Raw genomic sequence first — 20794 nt, forward strand, 5'->3', positions numbered from 1 at the left:
TTTTGCAGTGAGCCCTCTTAAAAATGGAATAACAAGATGAGCTGGCAGAAGCAAGCAGAAGCTACAGTGAGTGGGTAATAACATTCTTCTGCCCTGGTGGATACTTGTAAGGAGGGTGAAAGACACAGCTGACCTTTTAAACTCTGATTTAGATCTCTTCTGCTTAGGATTTCCACGGGATCTTTCTCCATTCTGTGCAATGTTTAATGTATGTGATGGTTGGCAAGGAAATGCCTTGTTATATCTGACTTAGTATTCAGCAAATATCCAAAGGGCTGAATGCTGCTCTAATTACAACCTATTTGCCTCAAACTTCTCTGTGCACCAGCTTTCCTCTGTGCCTGCTCTTTATGCCTTGCCATTATCTCAGATGTTATCCCACCCCATTCCCTCTGCTGCCCGTGGATTTGCTGCCAGTTCAGGAGGTCAGTGTGGATTTTGCAGGGAGCAGCAGCCCCATGGACTTGTCTGGGGGCTCAGTGAACACAGGGCTTTCCCTGTGGAGCTCGGGCTTGCAGTTTGGGGCAGGGTAACTGAGGATGAGGGGTGAAATATCCTGCCATTATTCTGCTTGTTATAAATGATCAAATCTGCAGCTAAATGATAAAAAATTTTAACAAATTAGATCAATAACAAAATATAATTTCAAAGCCCCCCCTCACAGCCAAGGCAGTGTCAATTCCGGAATGTGGCACGGGGTGAACCTGGATCTGACTGACAGTGCCAGAGTCTCCCCAGTGGTTCACCCCACTGTCTCATACAGCCAGCTTATATCCCATGGGTTCTGCCTGGGGCAGAAATGACAGAAGGTCCTTTTGTGTCCCTTCTCATGTAGAACTGGGACCATATAGATACAAACCAGTCCAGGTGTCCAAGTGGCTGTCTGAGCTTCTCTGGAATAGCCTTCTTTCACATGTATAACTGAGTGGTGCCAGTATTTGAGATGGTAGATGCAATCTGCTCCAGGTGCAGGTCCTCCTGAAAGGCTCAGGCATTCCAGGGAAGTTGATGCTCCTGGAAGCCTTCATTCTTAAGCTAACGGGCTTGATATTATCTTAACATTGTCCAGGAACTAACTGAATAGAAATAAGACTCTGCTCCCAGCCAGGGTGGTCAAAGACATGAGCTGGATGTTTACAATATTTTATATACACACATATATATATAAATAGCATGAATTAACTCTCTATATATAACATGCTCCAGGGCAGAGCTGTGAGCAGAAGGTGCCCAGGGCTGTGCAGCCACTGGCAGTGGGGAACTTTCCTGTGAAACATGCAGGTGAGAGGGGGCAGCATTTATTTCTGGACATGTTTGGTGGTTAGAGGTACAAGATGGGCCTTCCCTAGACATGGCAAGTACCACATGGGGTTCTGTGTGAGTTCTGAGTATAGCTTGAATGCATAAGGAGTCACTGTCCTTACTCAAATCCATTCAGTCTGTTGTGATGGAATTTGTATCTTCATTGTACTACCATTGAAAAACCCCAAACAACACCTTTCCCCCAGTATTTAATGTGGTCAAGAGAAAGGGAAAGCTTCGGATAGAGGAGCTACCATGAGGATAGTGGTGTTGTCCCCCCCTGCTCTCTGGCACCTTTTTTTAGCTCATGTTTCCATGGGGAAGTGGGAGAGGCAGAGATCACCTTTACACCAAGTACCTGTCATGGGCTGGTATGGATGGATTTGATTCCTCAGCACTGCAGCCACCTGTGCTGTGGCAATGTGTAATTAAAGACAGGAACATTGTCAGGAGCTGTCTCTTGCTCCCAGCTCAGGATTAATGTCAGAGAGGATTGTATCCTCCCTGATTTCAAGCCATCAGCTCCTGTCAGCTCTCATGGGCATCTCAAGGCTTTGTTGCTTCCTCATCCTTTGAGGCCTTCAGGATTTGAGGAAGAAGCTCAGAAATTATGTCCATTATTCAAAAGCCTTCTTATCCACCAATACATTAAATATTATGTTTTTTTTTAAAAAAAGGCTGTCAGGGAAATAATCCCACTGACGTGAAGTCTTCAGGCCAAGTGCTAAAATTAAGTAATGACGTGAGCAATTCTGAACTGGAGAGTATATTGGTTTCCTTGCATAACAGACTTATCTAGGTGTATTAATTCACCATTCAGACACTCCTCTCTAGTATGCCCTGGCTGACCTCTTCCCCCAGCTAAATTGCATTTAACTAAAATGCTTGAAAAGAACATGCAGGGGCGGCAATTTCCTACCAATCCCTCCACCTCAGCACCCCAGAACGCATTAGCATCCCACTATTGCTGTTTTCACACACAAATTGCTCCATTTTCCAAGTCTGACAGATTAGCAGACAAAGCATGAAGCTTTTGCTGAAAAACAGTGGAAATCATTAAGTAAGATTTGGGGTTGGTTTCTTTCTGGGAAAATCCATGCAAAGCATTATTTAGTATTTTGTAACATTGATCTGCCTTTGTGTACAGGCTGGGGGGCAGGTTTAGCTCCAGGTGCTCTGTGGCTCCTCTTTGGCCACCCTGGGCAGCCAGCCCAACCTCTCTGAAGCCCTGACTTGGCCAGGGCTGCTGTGGGGTGGAAAATTCATTTTTTCCAGTCAGCTTTATTTTCTAGGCAATTATTTTCTACTTCAGGTCTCAGAGTTCTTTGCTTAAATTAAAATTAAGGATACATGTTTAAATCTCTTTCACACTTTCCTTTTTAGTCCTGCCTTGCTGTGATTTACTGGATGCTGAAAACCACAAATTTCTGGCTGGGAGACCCATGGCTGAGTTGGAGACAATGGTTTTCTGGGAAGGGAGCCTGCCTTGCTTCAACCCAGCTCATACTTTAAGAGTGCTTGCCACCTTCAGGTTTTGGTAAGGATAACAAGTGTTTAACTGTGGCATATTGAGGAAATCAAGTGTAAAAATCCTGGTTCTGGTCCTAATTCCCCTGCAACAGATGAGAGATTTTCAAGATGTCATAATGCTGATTGGAGAGTTTTGAAGTGAAAGGATGGGTTTGGGTATTTTTCTTTTTTTTTTAGTCAGAATGTAGAAACGACATCTGACAAGAAAGAAATAAAAGAAATCTTTTAAATTAAATACTTAATTTGATACTGTTGGTATTGTTGGAGAATGTCCTTTAACCATTATGTAAAGCATTCATGAAAGCAAGAAGAATGGACAGTTAATTTTTTTAAAGTTAAATAGATACAAATCCTTTAAAAGGGAAAGAACTTTGAAATTGGATTTTTTTTTCCTCACAAAGCTGCTTGCAGATTTTGACCAGCCTCAGACACTTCTATTCATCTTGTCAGTTGTCAGCACTCAGCCCAATTTCAGCAAGACCATTTAAGAGTATTACATGGGCCATTTGTGTGAGGGGAGAGTGTGCTTTATCACTAAAAAAGCCACTTCAAATTATGGCACTCAGATAATATGAATAGCACTGCTATCAAAAATCAAAGCATACCTTAGCCAGTCATCTGCAGTTTAGCTGGATGAAAGCATTCCACAAAACACATACATTTGTGGAAGGTTGATACATGCTTATTCTAATGGCTGTCACATTTGCTTGGCTTGATGTAATTCAAACTTAATTTTACATGTCACAGTTCTGTCCAAAAAAATCATTTCTGCAGAGATCCTAATCGAAGGCACCAGAGCATCTGAAAACATTCCAGCAGTGTGTGAAGCAGTGTGACTAACATATGCCATTGGATTGTTCAATTTGTTCCTCCCCAGCGAGGGACAATGGGCAGTGAGGCAATTCTTTTTGTTGGGCATTTAAATCCCATACACAACTCTGTTTATATTGAAAAAAAGGCAGGTCAAAGCCAACGTTCCTCACAGGGAGAGAGAAAAGCAGTAAAGTTTCAGTGCTGCACATTTCTTGGTAGTTTCTATAAGGTTTTTGGCAAAAAAACAAAAAAAAAGTTGTTTTCTTGGATCTAACTTGGTCTTGCATGCACATCTTCACACTGCAACACACTCCTGGTTTGTCTTTGTTAATTAGAGCAGCAGCCCACCACCCAGCACAGCCTGCAGGATGGCTGCAGGCACAGCAAGGCAAGCAGCACCATTTGTTGGCCATGGCCCACTAAGGACACGTGGGAAGGGAAGGTGAAAATTGGAGGGAAGTTGGCAGGTGTGGAACGATGCAGTGGTGTGGTGCAGAACCCCTTGCAGAGGATGCCATGTCTCTGTGTGTGCAAGAATCTCCAGGCAATATGTGAAAAGACTGGAAAAATAAACAAAATGAAGTCAGGGCTTTTAGACAGCCCCAACATGGCTTTCATGCAGAAGAGAAGAGCTGGAGGAAAAAGCTGCCAATTCTTTCTGTCCGTCACAGGAAAGCAAAACAGGGTCAGAGCCAGTGGGAATAAAGGAAGAACAAGGGACAAGAGGTCTGTGAGGCACAGGGAACCATTTCTGCACCTTTTAATTTTGCAGCTGAAGTTCATTTACTCCCAGGCCTTCACCTGGGACAATGCTCAGAGTTACAGCAACATCTTGAGAACGAGCAGCCCGATGCCAAGGCACACTTAGCTGAAGAAGCAGGAGGTTGCTTACCCAGGAGACCAAGTGATGACTGTTCTCAGTTTTGCCCTAATTCATCACAAATCACTGCCAGACCTATTTTGGAGCCATGAGGTTTTGTCAGGCTCCCTTCTCTGACCAGTAGACATGTCAGGTTTGTCAAAACTGGGAACACCCCACCCAAGCTAATTTACGCCTCTCTCTCTCTACCTGGATGAAAAATCAGAGCTGCTCCCACCAAGACTCTCTTGACCAAGCCCCAAAATGCATGGGGCTCAGGGGGAGTTTAGGTTTAAAGAAAATTCCTCCTGTACAGCCTGCTGCTGTGTATGGCAGTGCTGACACCCATGAGAGCTCTGCAGCAGTGTGTGTGAACTGGGGTTTTCCCTCTCTTTCAATACATAAACCAGCAGAAAACAGCCTGTTGTGTCTTTGTCCTGGTTGAGCCAATTTTCCTGCCTTCTCTTCAGCCATATGAGAATTACCAATGGGAAACTGTGGTAAACACGTTAAGCAGCTTGTTTGTTACACCTCAAGTTCCATTCATTTTCTAAACCAGAACAGGGGACATTTTTCAATTAATATTTGAGTTGGCTGTTAATAACAAATCTGGCTGTCCATGTTATAGCCACAACAGTTATGTCTGAGCCCTCCCTAACTGTGCAGTTTCTAAATTCAGAAATTAATTCTCCTACCCAAAGGAGGTAAAGGAGATAAAATTTTGTGACTGTAAGCATAAAAGGTCCTTGCAGACCTACAAGATCCCAGGTATCTTCCATCACTACCAGAGTCTATCAAATGAAGACTAAGAAACAAATTAATTTGCCAGAAATAATATTTGTACCATCGTTCAGAACAATAAGAACAAATACACCTTTGGAGGCTGAATAATGCTCTAATAATGACTGAAGTATCTGTGCTTTCCATAGCAATTTTTTTTTACATCCTTAAGATGTTTGATTTCTCAGATTTATCCATGTAAATAATTTCTGCTCACTGTATCCCTTTATAAAAACTGTTAGAATATTGTGGAAAGGAAATTTCATTGCTCTGACTGGTACTAAGTTATACCATATGTTTATACTCATTGTTTAATTGAATAAAATCTAGATTATGAGGACAGTATATCTAAGATTCCCTCCTGACAATTGTTTCTTTTCTTTTTTTTAATACTTAAATAAACTAGTTTCCATGGGTGTTCCTGCCAATACACTTGTTCATTCAGAACTTTGGGCTTTATCCCAACTGGTCACTTATTTTTCAGTGAAAAATGGACAGATGCAGGAGGTCAGGATTTTTTAGGGTCAAGCCATAAAAAAGAAATTTTAGCTTCTAGCTATTTCCATGATGTTGAGTGTGCTTTTCATTTTAAGCACGACTGATCCCACCAGTCCTAGATGACATTTTCAGGAGACAAATTACAAAACTGCTGTGGAATCTGTTGGATTTCTCAGCACATGTGAGGCAACATGAGAGGGGGTACCACAGCATGGTAAAATACCATTCCCATTAAAGGCAGGAACATAGCTGGATTTATCTTGCCACGCATTTGCAGATGAAATGAAAAAGCCTCACAGACATTTAAGACCATTGGATGATGCTAAATGCAAGCAAACTTTGCTTGAGATATCTTCTACGTGAAGACTTCTGCCTGCTGTAACATCTCACAGAGGTGAAAGTCCAGAACTGATAAACATGTTGTTTAGCAATTTTTTTGTGGGGGGTGTTTGGTTTCTTTATCTTAAATTTAGTTACTTTTCTTTTATGGGAGGGAGGAAAAGATAATCACTTTTCCCTCACTTAAATCCAAACTGGGATTTTCTTGGCTTTGAAAAATTTTGAAATTTTTTGATGACAGCTAAAAAAACCCCAACATTTTTAATCCATCTTTACAGTTGCATGTGTGTCCAAGTGCTTTGCATAACTCTCAGCAATTTACAGGGAGATCAAATTCCTCATGAGCTGACAACTGGAAACCTTTATCACCCACTGAGGGGTGGTGTGCTCCTGACCTGAATGGGTCATGTTGTGAAATAGGAGTGAATCCATGCTGGGAACTGATGCCCAAAAGAATTCTGAGTTCCACATTTTTACAGACATAAGGGTGTTCTGGCCAAGTCCTCATACTCAGAGGCATGCCAGAGGTTTTAGCATTGCCCAAGAAATAAATATCACGCTCATGATTTGACCTGGAGTCCTCAGGAGGTGAAGAGGACACCATGGCTCTAAGCAGTTAATTGGGTGATCAGTGACCTCCACCACCTGAGCAAAGATTTTTACTTATTTACCACTAGACTATCCCTGGTTTGATACCTTTTCCAGATTAAGCAGACTGCACACTGTTTTCTACACTGTGACTAGACAAAATACTGCTCTGAGACAGTCCCTCTAGGCAGGACTTTCTAGTTGCTTCTGAGAATCAAGGTTATATCTCTGTGAAGTGTTTTTCTATGTGATCTGGATCTACAGGTCAGGATAACTTTAATTTGGAGGTCCTTTGCACTCAATAGATCTGCTTTTTGTGTAGATTTTATTGCAGGATTTAACTCACCATACTGTAAAAATTGAGCTTTTATATCCTAAATCCATTCACTCCTTTCTGCTGTTTATTGTGTTGTTTAGGTAAGCCAAGAATGATAGAAAGTGAGAGCTGGATTTCAAGAAGTGAAGGTTTTGTTACTTCTCTCTATATTACCTTCAGCTACAACCTACATCATTGGAAAGGCATTTGTAATATTCTTTAAGAGACTTCCCATGTTATTGAGCAGTTACACTAATTTGTTTCCTGAATATAACTGCTAAACCTTTCTTTGGGATCCCTGATTTCCCAGATATCCTAATATACCATTTTGCAGAAGAGCTTTTTGATGTGACTTGAGTAGACCAGATGATAACTAAATGATGTTAGATCCCTGTGTGTCACAGTCTTGCCCTTATCTTTACTTAAGAGAATACCAGATTTTGCCCATACTTAAACATTACTTTTGACTTCCCTGATAGTATTTGATGAAACATATTCAACAGCATAATCCTCAGGCAGAATCACTCCCAATCTGCCAAGGAACCACCTCTTTTTGCTAATAATTTCCCCCCCATAGATCTCTTTTAGTGTTTTTCAGTCACTTTTTTGGTCATATATTGTATTCTCCATGGGTTCTGATATTTAATCAAATGGAGAAAATTAGATTTCAAACACTTAAAAAAGAGTAACATCATGGATTAACAGAAAGGACAACCTGGGGAAGAAAAGGGATGATGGATCCTTTCCCACACCCCCCAGACAGGATCAGCTGTACCAACACCTCATTCTAAGAATTACATCTTGAGAGGTACCTTCATCATCCACTTGTGCATTCTTGTCAAAGAACAAATTAGGTTTTGTGTTACAAGACCCCTTTTCCACACAGCAATGTTGATTGACAGCACATATTTTTCTTCCTTACCCATTACATTAAAAAAAATATCTTGTCATTTGAAGTGTTCATTTTGAACCTCTTTTCAAAAGTAGAAATGAAGAATCTTCACTCTGCACTGCAAGAAATTGGAAGAAATTTCATCTACTTCCAACTAGATATGATCAGGCTTTTAATCTTTAGCCACAATTACAGCTTGATTCAAAGATCATTAAAGACAGCAGGAGTATTTGTGATTTTTTAATCAGCCAGGTCTTTCCTACTTTTTAAAATGTTGAAACAATTGTCATCTGCTTAACATGAAGAGAAGTTCCAAATGGGTAAATTTCATTCTACTGGGACAAAATAAGACCTGGAAAAGCTGACAGCAGTTATCTCTTCATATTCAAATGCCAAGACAAAATTGGAGAATTAGATTCCCTCTTAGAATATCAGCCTACAAAACACCCTTGGCTGCTGTAGAGACAGACATGAGCAGAAAGCAAAGTTTGCTCGTGGGAAGACCAAAGCCTCAGACTAAAAAGCATCAGATAAAAAGGATCTAAGGGACAACTGTACACCTCAGGTCTTGTTTTCATGGTGCAAGTTCTGTTTCTTAAGGACACTGGACAGGCCTCAGAACTTTTCTTGTATTACTTCAGAATAAACCTTCTGAAAACATCTTTATGTGAAAGGCCAAACACCCCCCAATATTATATTTCTAGTCCTCACTGTTTATAACCCATGTTGTGCTGTAAACATGCCATATTGCAAAGTAGAGACCTTTACTAATGTTGTGTGTATTTGTTTGCTTCCAAAATTCATCTATTTGATCAGACCAGCTTTTCCTGAGCAGTTTAAAAGAAAATTAGCCTCCAAGCCCCTAAAGTGACTAACATCTAAAGTATTATTGCCCATTTTCATCTTTCATATGGGGATTTGAAGATCAATGTGTCACATGCCATAGAAGAGCAGCAAGTAAAAGAAGCTTATTTGAAGGGAAAAAAGCCTGTTTTTTTGAGAGGACAATTTTTTTTTGGCAGCTCCTTTTATACTCTTGATTTTTGTTTCATGTTTTTCTTTGCTACTTGAAAATGAATTTGTCTAACCTTGGTTTGATATGATTAGTTAGCATAAGTCAGCCTATGGGGGAGGGAGGATGAAGGAAAAAAAGCAATTGCCAAAAATGCTACAAGTTTATTACTGAATCCATAGCTCCTCACAACTTTAGCCTGTGAAGCAATCAATGTAATTTTTCTAATAGAGCTTTTTCAGCTGGCTGGGAGGAGTGTAGGCTTGGTAATTGCAGTGTTTTCTACTTGGGAAATTGGTATTTGCTTAGCTGGAGTTCTCATTTGAGGGTGTGACACTCTCCTTGTGTCACAGGACAAGGACCCTTGGAGCCCTGCCTAGGGAGCTGGGTGTGCAGCTGGGCAGTCCCTGCTGGGTGCATTTCACAATTAACAGGGAGGTGATTTGCAGTTACATATGTGGATACTCATGGTAAATGCACTTGTTTAGGCTGCTAAATGGAAGAGAAAACATTTCATCTGGTAGCCTGATGAAAATCGGCATCGAAACGTTTGTCAAAAGTACAATTCACACACAGCATCCACAGAGTAATTCCTGCAGTGGGCAGGAGTCACCACCATCAGCTCAAGGCTCTAGAGCTGAAACCTGGTACCCTGAGGATGCAAATCCTGGCTGGGACAGGGCTGCCACGCAGAGAAAGCAGAGCAGATGGAGGCGCCTGGCTCTGGCTGCAGGGAGTGAAGCTGCATTTGAGGTCCCTGTGCCAGCAGAGTGAGCAGCAGCTGTTTGTCACCTGTGTACCCCAGTCCCTCCCTGAGCTGCTGATAGCTCTGCCACCACGCTGCAAACCACAAAGCAGAGCCTGTGACCACGGTTCCAGCACCATCCTGAGAAACTGCTGGCCTGGAGATAGGCATATTTTGGTTGTGTTCATGGTTAGCCCACAGCCCTTGAGGGTTTTTGCATAGTCTAAACTACAAGCATATTTGCTAAAGACATATTTGCTAAACAAAGATAGGACTCATGGATAGACCTCTCTGCAAGGTAAAAATTATTCTTGTAGAGGCACATTTCTATCAAAACTAATTAAAATTGTTTTATATTATTTAGACACAAGTAACATTTAAATTGCAGATTGCTATTGAACTGTTCATCCTGTTCTTTGTGCTTCACTCTGAATTTTCTGTTACAATTAAACTCCAAAAGCTCAAAAAAAGATAAAATATTCTGGGTTTTTTGTTTCTAATTTTGAATTGGACTAAAGAAATCAAGTTTTTCCTAAAGCATATGACTACGTCTGTTTTTTCAAAAAAGCTTGCAATCCCTCTTTTATTCAAAACATGCTCATTACTGTTATGAAAGTTATTATGAATACAACTCTATTGCATATCATTCAAATATGAAAAAAAAGTATGTGAATTACAGAAAGTTAAGTGGATGAAAATCCTGTAGCAGATGCATAGGGCATAATTATGTTGAAGAAGTATCACAGAATTATATTAAAATACCAGAGAAAAGCAGACTTACACCCCCAACTTCCTAAAATAACAGAACTAACTTGGAATCAAAGAAAAACGAAGCTGCTCTGGGTGAATTATAGGGTTCCCTCTGGCTGTATTGGTCTTTGTTCAAGAATCTTCTCTCTTTCATCTCTTTAACTGCAAGACCAGGATTGTCTAAGGATCTGCATCTTTGGTGGCATGAGTGGCTTTCTGAAAGGACTGTTGTAAGACAGAGGTAGAAGAACTGGACAAAGCCTGCTTCTCTTATCCCTGAGAAAGCTTGTCTGACTCTTTGAATAACTGTCAAGTCAATATATAGCACAAATAAATTATCTTGTTATATCTTCAGTGAATATCCTTGCAGTAATTCAGCTATCTCTCGCTAATGAATAAAAAGAGTATAGATGGGCAGATCTCAGTGGAGGAAAGCTATCACTGAAGAGTAAGAAAAACAAGTCATGTAATAGCTAAATATTTCATCTGCTCTGAATGAATGGCTTTGAAATGATGTCTCACTTGGAAACAGATGTTAGAGAGAAAATGAAGTGCTGGTACATGTCAACAGAGAGTCATCAATACCTTATTTTTCTTGAACGCACTTTTGCATGACTTACCCCCTACATTCCCTAATTGTCGTTACTTATTTGCTAATGCTGATTTTGTGCTGCCTCATGAACGTAGAACTTTCCTGCAGACCTTGTGATCAACTTTAAAAAATAACTTTATGTATGATTTGTTTAAAATTCCAGCCCTTCTCAGTTACTAAATTACAGATTCAGAGAGATTACAACGTTCCTTTGCAGAATGACGTTTAGTTACTCTCACCTCATTCCAGCCCTTGCTGGCTCCAGGACGAAGCCAGGACATTTGCATTGCTCTCCTCTGAGTGAGGCTGAGCATGGATCTGTCACATCCCCATCCTAGAAACAACTTTTTTGGCCACACACCGTGGTGTGCAGTGGGATTTGTCACAGCCCTGACAGGGACAGGTGACAGCACAGCAGAACTCACCAGGCCTTTTGGGAAACCAGCCAGACAACGACCTGATTGCCATCCCTGCTGCTGAGAGCAGCACAGAGTACCCATGGATGATGGATGTTAGCAAATTCAGGCAAGATTTCCTTCCTTGTCTTGTTTTGTTGGTAGTAGAAAGTGCAGTCCCTGAAGGGCGCTAACTTATTATTACAGTCAATCGAGTGTACTGAGCGGTTATGTCTCAAAATACCCACGTGAGAATATATTGTAAGTCTTCTTGGGAGTCAGTAAGTAAACTCTGGCAGTGCTGACAAGCCCATGGAGAGCTATTAAGTGCAGAAATATACCTCTGGCACAGGAAATCTCTCAACCACAATTTCCTGAGGGTTATGAGAGCATTTTGGGAAAAGGATCATCATACAGTCATCTTGTTTTATGTTTTGCAGGAGGCATCTGCTGTTGGCCATTGCTTGACAGGAGGGGCTGCACTGGGTGGATGCATCATGGAAATCAGAACCACTGATCTCAGTGAAGCTGATGAGACCCTTACTGAACATCTTGCTGTGAAAAGTCTTCTCTCACAGTTTTCACAAGGGCAAAGCATAATTGCTGAAGTTCTAAATAAACTTGGCAAGTATCAGCAGTAGTGATTAGAATTATTCTAGTAGTCAGCTCATTCATACACAGCTGTTTTGGCTATCTCCTTACTAAACTGGGGTTTTCTGTTAAACCACTCCTGTTACTTGAAGACTTCCAGGGATCACTCAATTATGGGAAACACAATCTCAGATTTTCTGATTTTGTTGGCTCTGTAGTGTTAGTGCATCCCCATGGTTTATAGCAAGAGCCAGTTCAGTTTTCCTCTGTAGTCATTGCTGTAGACAGTGCTCACCTCTGCTAAGGAAGCAGAACCTGCCACTTTGGGAAGGGAAAGGAGACTTCTGTGGCTTTTAGTCTCTGATGCAGCCAGAAAGAGTTTTCCAAGAGATGTGGAACAATAGGGAAGATCCACGAGGCAGGAAGACATCTCTCAGGAGAATGGCTGAACAATTGGTCAAGAGATTTAAGATCTGTTTCTGTATGGATAATCACAGGTGTTTTCAGAGACCAGATTTTGAAACTAGTTTTATTTATTTTACCTACACAGGGTGCCAGAAGGAAGGTGGATATGGAATTACAGGACATTGAGGACAGTATAAACATACATGTCCATGAATTTATATATATATATGATTGTATTTGACCCCCCTGCCCTCCTGCAATTTTCATGGAGCCCACAGTCCCTGATCAAATTTTAAACCTACAAACCCAATATCAGCTAAGCTATCTGGGATGAAATGGAGTTGTTCCTTTAGCAGGGCTCATGTGAATAACAGCAAATAAAAATTCAGACATTTAAGAATGCTCAAACAGTCAATCTAGGGAAAAGCCCCAGATAATGAAGAGCAGACAACAGACTTTGCCCATAAAATTTCTACACTGTTCATGTACCATTTGTTCCATTCACCCATGGTTCTATCTTCTCACATGCCACACAAATCCTTCCAGTGAACTTCTACCATTCATAAAACAAACTCCACATTTTGGACAGCATCATCATTTGAAGGGGCACTTGACATGCATCACTGTTTTTAATTTCTAAATGTAAATAAAGTATAGTTACTCCTGGTACATGGTTTCCATTAAGATTCCTATTCTGATTGCAATTGCAAAATTGGGAAAACAAACCTGCTCTTTTCCAAAAGATTTCACTGCCTCTTGCTTCAGCCCATGAGCCACTCAAGACCATGAAAACACAGATAAATTGCTTTAAATTCAACATGACTTTCTCCTCCTATATTGGTTTGATTTTTCTTTTTCACTAACAGGTCTTACAGATCTTTCCTTTGTGCGTGTCTTGCCCATTCTTCCCTTCTCTCTATACAACTGTTTGCCCTTTCTGTGCACAGGGCAGCAAATTCCTCTCTTACAATCATAAGTCTGAATCAGGTCAGAGACCTCCAAACCCTTGGTCTGCCTTTGAGCTACGCTATTTAGTGTTGAATCAGAGCTGAGCATGGATCTGGACAAATTGTTTACATCTCCTCTTGAAAAACATGGATTTTTTTAAAGTTTGTATCTTTTGAACACAATTGCCATGAATTTTACACAGTTAATCTAAAATGGTCACAGGAACTGGCATGACATTTCAGGAAACTTTCCTATTTAATGGCACATTGTGCACAGAGCAAATAACCAGGCCCTCTTCCAGTCCCTTTCACAACCCACTCAGGTTACAAGGTTGGCTCACACGACAACTTGCTCTGGGCTGAATCATCCACAGAGCCTGAACTCACAACCTCTGTGACTGCAGTTATAATTTGCTATGACTGGAGCTAAACTACCAGGTTCATTGCCTCAGAGCCAGCAAGAACATTATCAATCTCCTCTGCACTCCAGCCAATGGGAAGGAAGAAAAAACCAAGTGTAACCCAGGGCAGAAAAAGCCCTGGATCTGTTTTGCCAAATGTGTAAGCCTAACCTGTCCATTTTACTGTACAGTCAGCATCAGAAAATCAGAGAACCTCTTCAAAAAATGGACCTGATTTCTTGCAGATTCCTTCACCCCAGCCTACAGCTCATGCAAACCTGTGTGATTTATCTCTTTAAATCAAGACAAAACAATGTTTTTCATTTCACAGACAGTGAGAGACAGAACAGGCACTAAAGGATCCTGTGATAAGAGTGTTGTGTCAGCTGAATATTAAAAGTCACATAAAACCTGAGAGATCTGCTAGCAGCTAAGCAGATGTGGGGTAAGCTCTGCAGGAATGCTAAAACCCCACAGTTATTTACAAATATATTCCTTGCAAAGGTCACAAAACACTCCAGATTAAATTGTTCACCATTGAAAGTAGTCTCAGCTAGGATGAGTGAGTCAATACTGTGGGGGGGGAGATTTTTGTCCAAAATTCATCTGAAATATTTTTTAGCCAAAATCTGCCTTCCAAGTTTTTATTTTGAGTAGCAGGAACCACTAGGGCCTGAGAAGGTTCAACTCCTCATGGCCAGGCTAGGTACACTTGCACAACAGGGTCCTGGCTTCTTGGACTTGGCTAAATTGCATTGTTCACTAAAAACTCCTTTTCCAGGCTTCAGTTATGGGGAGTAGAACTCTCTAAATTGACTAGAGAATGTGACTGTCGTGGCATGCACTAAGAGAGCTTTATTTAACATTTACTGAAAAGATTTCTTTTTCTTGAGCTCTCTACTGCAGGGACTCACACCCTCACCTGCCCTGAAATCCCAGTTGACTTTTTCACATTTTGTGAGCTGGGGAATGGGAGGCTGAAGTTGCTCTCCAGTAGCTATTCCTCCAGCTCAGGAGGGATTTTGAGACAAAACTCTCAGGGAAGAAACCAAAGTCCTTCATAGTCACTGTCTTTGCACAGTGATACAACCAACAAGTGGTACTACAACAACATTACACTAAATTTAATGACTTTGCCTTGTTCATCTCTACAGCAGCTAATGAAACATTATGAATGCAAAGCAAATAGTGTGTTCAGGCTGGTTCAGGATCCACGTGGCATCTGAATGTGCTGCATGAATTATTCACACTGTTTTTGTTCACCCCTGTCATACCTCCCCCATCACAGACTAAAGCTCCTCTCCTGGCCTTAGCAAACTCCTCTAAAACTGTTCCCCTCGCACTGAGGAAAGTTTCATCCCCAGTGTGTCAAAAAAACATGAGCCAGATCACCCAGTAAAAGTGAAAAAATAAAATATGAGTATGCTCAAGGAAGGAGGGAGAGAGGGGAGGAGCTGGCAACCCTCCCATGTGAGTGAAGGTCTTCTCATTTTTTCATTTTTCAACAAACCACTGTGCCACTGCTCCTTCCTCCCATCTAGCTTATAAATGAGATAGCTGGATGGACTGTGTTGAGCTGCTCTTGAGGCAGAAACTGCCTGACTGGCACAACTCAAATTTCCTCAACATCAAGGTGTGCTTATTCATGGTGTTAGCACTCAGAACCAACCCAGCTTTGCATCAGTATCAACTAGCCACCCCACACCTTTCCTCTAATCTCACTTGCCAAAAGTACTGTGGTAATTGCCATTTGACCTCTGTTACCCTTTTGGTACTTTTTGCATCCAGAAAAAAAAAATTCAATTTTAACTTCAAAACAAACATAATCTGTTTTTCAGCATTGACCTGCTGTTTGCCTGTTAGCAGGAGGCAAATATTTGTAGTGATTTGGAAGGCACACAGAAAACAGATTGATAGAGAGACAATCAGCGTGCCAAATACCTTGCTATTTGCTCTCATGAAAGGCTAGTGAATCTGCTTTTTTGTCGGTTTTTTTTGGCTTTTTTGTTCTTTTTTTCCTAGTTTTCTCATCTATGATTGCCTCACCTACTAGAGAGATGATCAATTTGTCACAATCTCATTTTCATCTCAATTACTGCAATGAAGGTAGTGTTTCTACTAGCTTATTTTAAAAAATTTCCAGGGTTTTTAGAGTCATACAGGTTTCAGCCTGACAAACCAAGGTGTATATTACATATCACAGCACTGATGTCCATCAGAGAAAAGCTAGAGATAGGTAGCAAGTAAACACATTAATTGAAAAGTCCTTGGGCATTTTTAGTCGGGGAAGAAGGAAGATGTGTATGATGGGGGTGTGGAATATTTGGGGTCCTGCCCCTCTCCAGGAACAAGTCAGAAGGGTCCAATTGAGTCTGCATTGGGAGAACTTCAAAAATCCTACACACCTCTCTCTGGCCTGCTGGAACTCAGAGGTGCAGGAAGCTGGCTAGAGGGATGGGAGATAAAGTTTGAGTGATGGGAAGCGATCAGGGTTTTATGCCCTTGCCCTGTGCATGGGGGTACTGCCATATACACTGCCCTGAAGGGAGCTTTCCTGCCAACTCCAGCAGGCTTCTGCTCCCTTATTTCTTCATACTTTTGCATCTGCAGCTGCTGCTGACTGCATGCTAATCCCTGTGCTGGCTCTGTATCACGTCAGTCACTGCAGGTGTGCCATGGTGTATCACCCATGCATTGCCCTGCCTTCTCCCAAGGCATTGAAATGGGCTGCCCAGCAAAGTGGGTGGGTTTGACATGAAATCATCTTCTCTGGAAGCTTTTTCTGAAAATGCATGGATGTGGCCTGTTTGGGGACATGGTTTAGTGGTGAACACAGCAGTGGTGGGTTAATGGCTGGACTCGATCTCAGAGTTCTTTTCCAACAAAAATCTTTTATTCTAGGACATGAAGGACAAGACAAGTCACAGTTCTGATTGCAGTTTTTGGGATGTTTCAGTGCAGTTCAAAATGTGAAGATTTAGCAGATGGACTTGGAAGATGGAAAAATAACCTGTCCTGCTACTGCTACTGTACAATCACTGCATGATTCCTTATTATTGTAGCAAGCTTCACAGTAGAGCCAGAGAGCCCAGAAAGCAGCACACAATCATCTGCTCCAGGTGTTCCATTCCTGCTCCTCAGCTGTTATTGTTCCTCCAGGCAGGCAGCATAAAGAAAGTGACATGTTTATTAGCTCACATTCAGCTGGGCCTGATTGATATCTGCACTAGAGTGAAACAGCTTTTTGCAGCCATTTCCCTTTCAGTGAAGGATGCTGTTTTAATTGTCATAGTCAGTCTTTTGTCAAATGTTTGTGTGTTGCTGAAGAACCCAGGGTAGCACAGTAGCTGTTACTGCAGGATTAATGAAAGGCATGTTCTGTTTACACAAAACTGACACTGAGTGAAGTGACTTCATGGAAAAAGAGAATCTTGGCTAATAAGTGCCTAAGAACTGAAGGCAAGGAAGTCAAAACTGCAACTGCAAGCATCCAGGGCCTGTCTTATAAGGAATTTTATTTTTAGACAGGAAATCTTTTAGTCTGCTACGACCATAAGAGTTGCTCTTCTCAGTCATTTTAATGAAGAGATGTAATATTGGTACTGTTTTAATTATTTTACAATAGTACTTAAGAAATGGAGTGGAGTTTCATGTGAAAGTTGGTTAATTACCCAGATCCATCACAGATAATTTATATAGTACAGCCCAATATAATCATCCTTGAAGTCAAGAGACATTTTCCATCAAATTCAGCTGTTTACACTAGACCTAATATCTTCAGAGTCAGCCCCTAATTTTTATTTCTTCACTTCTCTGGTGGTGAGGGATGCAGAAATAGAGAAAACAAGAGCTAACAGAGCTTATTTGACACAGATTTAAAATATGAGAAAAAATAACTATGAATGACAAGGAATCTTATCTTAAAAGCAATTGTTCTATTAAGTCTCTCTCCAATGATGTGTTAGGATCCTAATGCATCAGTCCTGTGAAAGTCTAATCACTGGTTCTCATCAAGAAAAGCACTTAAGCACCTGCTTAACTTTGCCTGTGAATGCTCCTGGCAGATGTCCTAAAACATGACCGAGCTGAAAACAGAATATTCAACAACTAAAAGGTACTGTCCAATTAAATGACTGTTACTGATGCAAGAAAGAGACATCAAATTCATTCTAAAGTGTTACCTAAAAAGAAGTAGAAATAATTCATTGCTTTAATGCAATCAGTCCCAGGAGGAAATGCTTGGCAAGGGCAAAGATGCATTTACAAGTCCACTGTAGCTTAAGAATAAATCCCCACTTTGTTCTTTTATAATTATCTGTCAAATGAGCCCTCAAAGCAAGCTCTAGGCATTTCAGAGACTTGAGAAAAACTGGGAGGAGCCATAAGGGCTTTGGTGGAGGTCAGATGTGGGAGAGGAAGGGAGGCCAGAGAGGAGTCTCTGTCCTGGGACACACCATTGCCTTTTTCTGCTCTGATGAAGCAGCTGGATCTGCCAGCACAGGCAGAACTGCTGCCTGCCTTGTCTGCTGCCTCCAGCTGATTATGGCAGCTCATCCCTTTTGCAAAGTGATGTGCAGGGTGCTTTGCTCACACCTGTGATTTGTACAAGTTGTGACTGTGTCAACACCCTGCAGTCAGCTGCCCAGAGATAACAAATGAGAGGTGATCAGGTTTGTTTTGTACTCCACTGCAGGAACAGTGAGGTAAGTTTGCTGCTGCTGATAGCTACATGCTTCTGCTGATGGCAATTTTTCTGTCAGAACTTGGGCACTGGGATGGGAGAATCAGCAGCTTTGTGGTGAGGACAAGGCAGTGGCTAAAATCAGAGATATTTCCTCTCATTGGCCCTATCCTGCAGAAAGTCATCACTTGATTTTTAATGTTGTAGTTATTGTCTCCAAATCAAAAATGAGGTAAATGCTGTCTTTGTTAATTTGGAAACACAGAAATATGCATTTTCTGGCATAAGATAGGAAATATATATGATACAAACTGGCCAAGCTCTTTGGACTGGATTCATTAAAAGGAGACTGTTTCAAGTCACCTGTCTGGGTTTTGCTGACACTTTTCAAAACCAGTGTTCAAAACCAGCTGTTTTTCTCAGAGAATATGTTGTTGGATAAATCCCCAAGGGATGTGATGCTAAATAATTTGTGTATTAGAGCCAGATAGAGTAGAACTTTTATAAAAAATGGAAGGTATGATTAAATAACCTTTCTTGGATTTTTTATTTTTTCTTTCCAAAGAGCACAGTTTTTCATTTATAATACTTGCTCACCTATTTCTGGAACAGTCTGGCTGCCCTGACAAAGTACCATTTGACCTCTTTCCTGGCTTTCTTTCCATAAGTAAATATTCCATAATATTTGACACTGCTTCCAAAAACATTACCCCAGTACATTAGATTAAATTATTCCTAGATGCAAAATTCTTGAGTTCCTTTTATAGACACCCAAAGTTTTCTTCCTGTAAATAGGTATGCACCAGTGTCATAGAGCAACTAGGGAGGAAAAAAAAATCAATTGTATAAAGTTCACTCCTGAAAGTTAGCTGAAGAACTTCTGCCTTTTGGCTGTCAATTGAATTCTCACTGATGGCTGAAGCAGAGGCAGGAATGAATTAAAACACCCAATTGATAGATAACATATTTTCCAATTTTCTACAGCAGCATGAGGGTCCAGCTGTGTCTGAGACCCTTCCTGGTTCTATGGTAAGAAAAGGAAAACAAACCAGTATTTCAGTAATATCCTTTTCTGTGGCTTATTTCCTTTCCTAAAAAGACTGCAGTGATTCACACAAAGCACTCATCTGTCACAACACTTTTCATAAATCATCCTTATAATCACAAGTCTAGTGACCCTGTAGTTTCATTCATTCAAAAGAGGTTTAAAAAGATTTGCTTAGTAAAGCAGTGAACAGGAAAGATAATTTCTCTGTCCTTGCAATTCTTCATCTCTGTTTCCCTGTACTATCTCAGATTTCCCTGAACCTTGTCCTTTGATGCATTCAGGGAATTCAGGATGGCTTCATATTCAATTATTGCTTGAATCCTAAACTATTCTTAAAACAAGACTGTACCAAACAATCCCAAAAGGGTTTGCCCTCTGCAAATCAAGGGTGCTGTCAGAATACACTCTCCTGTGTTAGGTGTTCTCATGGCAATCCATTGTCTGGCATATCTGACTTTTGTGTCAGACTGTTAATTTCAAGAAAAAATTATTTGGCCAGAATCAGGCAGAAAAGAAAAAAAAACCCAACAGGAAAAGCGAGGAAGCTTTTGTAACCAACTGATTCAAGGAAAGGAACAAGCACAGTATTTTGCTTAAAAGCAATTCCAGGTGCTGTAGCTTATAAGGAAAATGATGAATGAATGGAGCAGAATCTGAGTGTAGTCTATATGTTCACTTTTCATATATTTCAGCACGAGCACAGAGCATCTGTATGTTTTGAACAGGTCAGATGTCCCTCTGACACTATACATTAAATAATGAAAACACACAGGATACAGACAGCCAACCTCTGGCAACAACTTTCTCCCAAATATGACTTGATTGGAAGGGATAAAAAATGTCCTTTGAACCTGCCCTTTCATTAAAATTTGAGTTTAAGTACCATAGACATTTTCATAAAAATTAATAAAATCTCTGCTCAACAGAATGTGGTTTGGTTTTATTTTAAATTTCAAATGTTACCTACTTTGTTCTTGTTCTTTATGAGAAGTTAGAAGGAAAAAGACAAAGAAATATCCAAATCTACCACAGAAACTGATTATAGAATATTTTTTCAGAAGAAAAAGTAATTTTTCAACCAGTTTTACAAATCAAAACCCCACTGACTACAATCAAACTTTCCACCATATCCAAGAGTCTAGCCAAAATTCTGCAGATACCATTGCTTTCCTTCATACTTGTCTAATATAAGCCCAGTGTCTCTGCAACAAACATGAGTGTCTGCACCCCAGTTTATGTGCATTTTACACAGTGCCTTGGTACAAAGGTCAGAACATGGTGGGCCTGGACCACAAATTCTGAAATGACTG

The sequence above is a fragment of the Fringilla coelebs genome, assembly GCF_963513975.1.
Source record: "Fringilla coelebs genome assembly, chromosome: 8".
In the NCBI taxonomy this organism is placed as follows: Eukaryota; Metazoa; Chordata; class Aves; order Passeriformes; family Fringillidae; genus Fringilla; species Fringilla coelebs.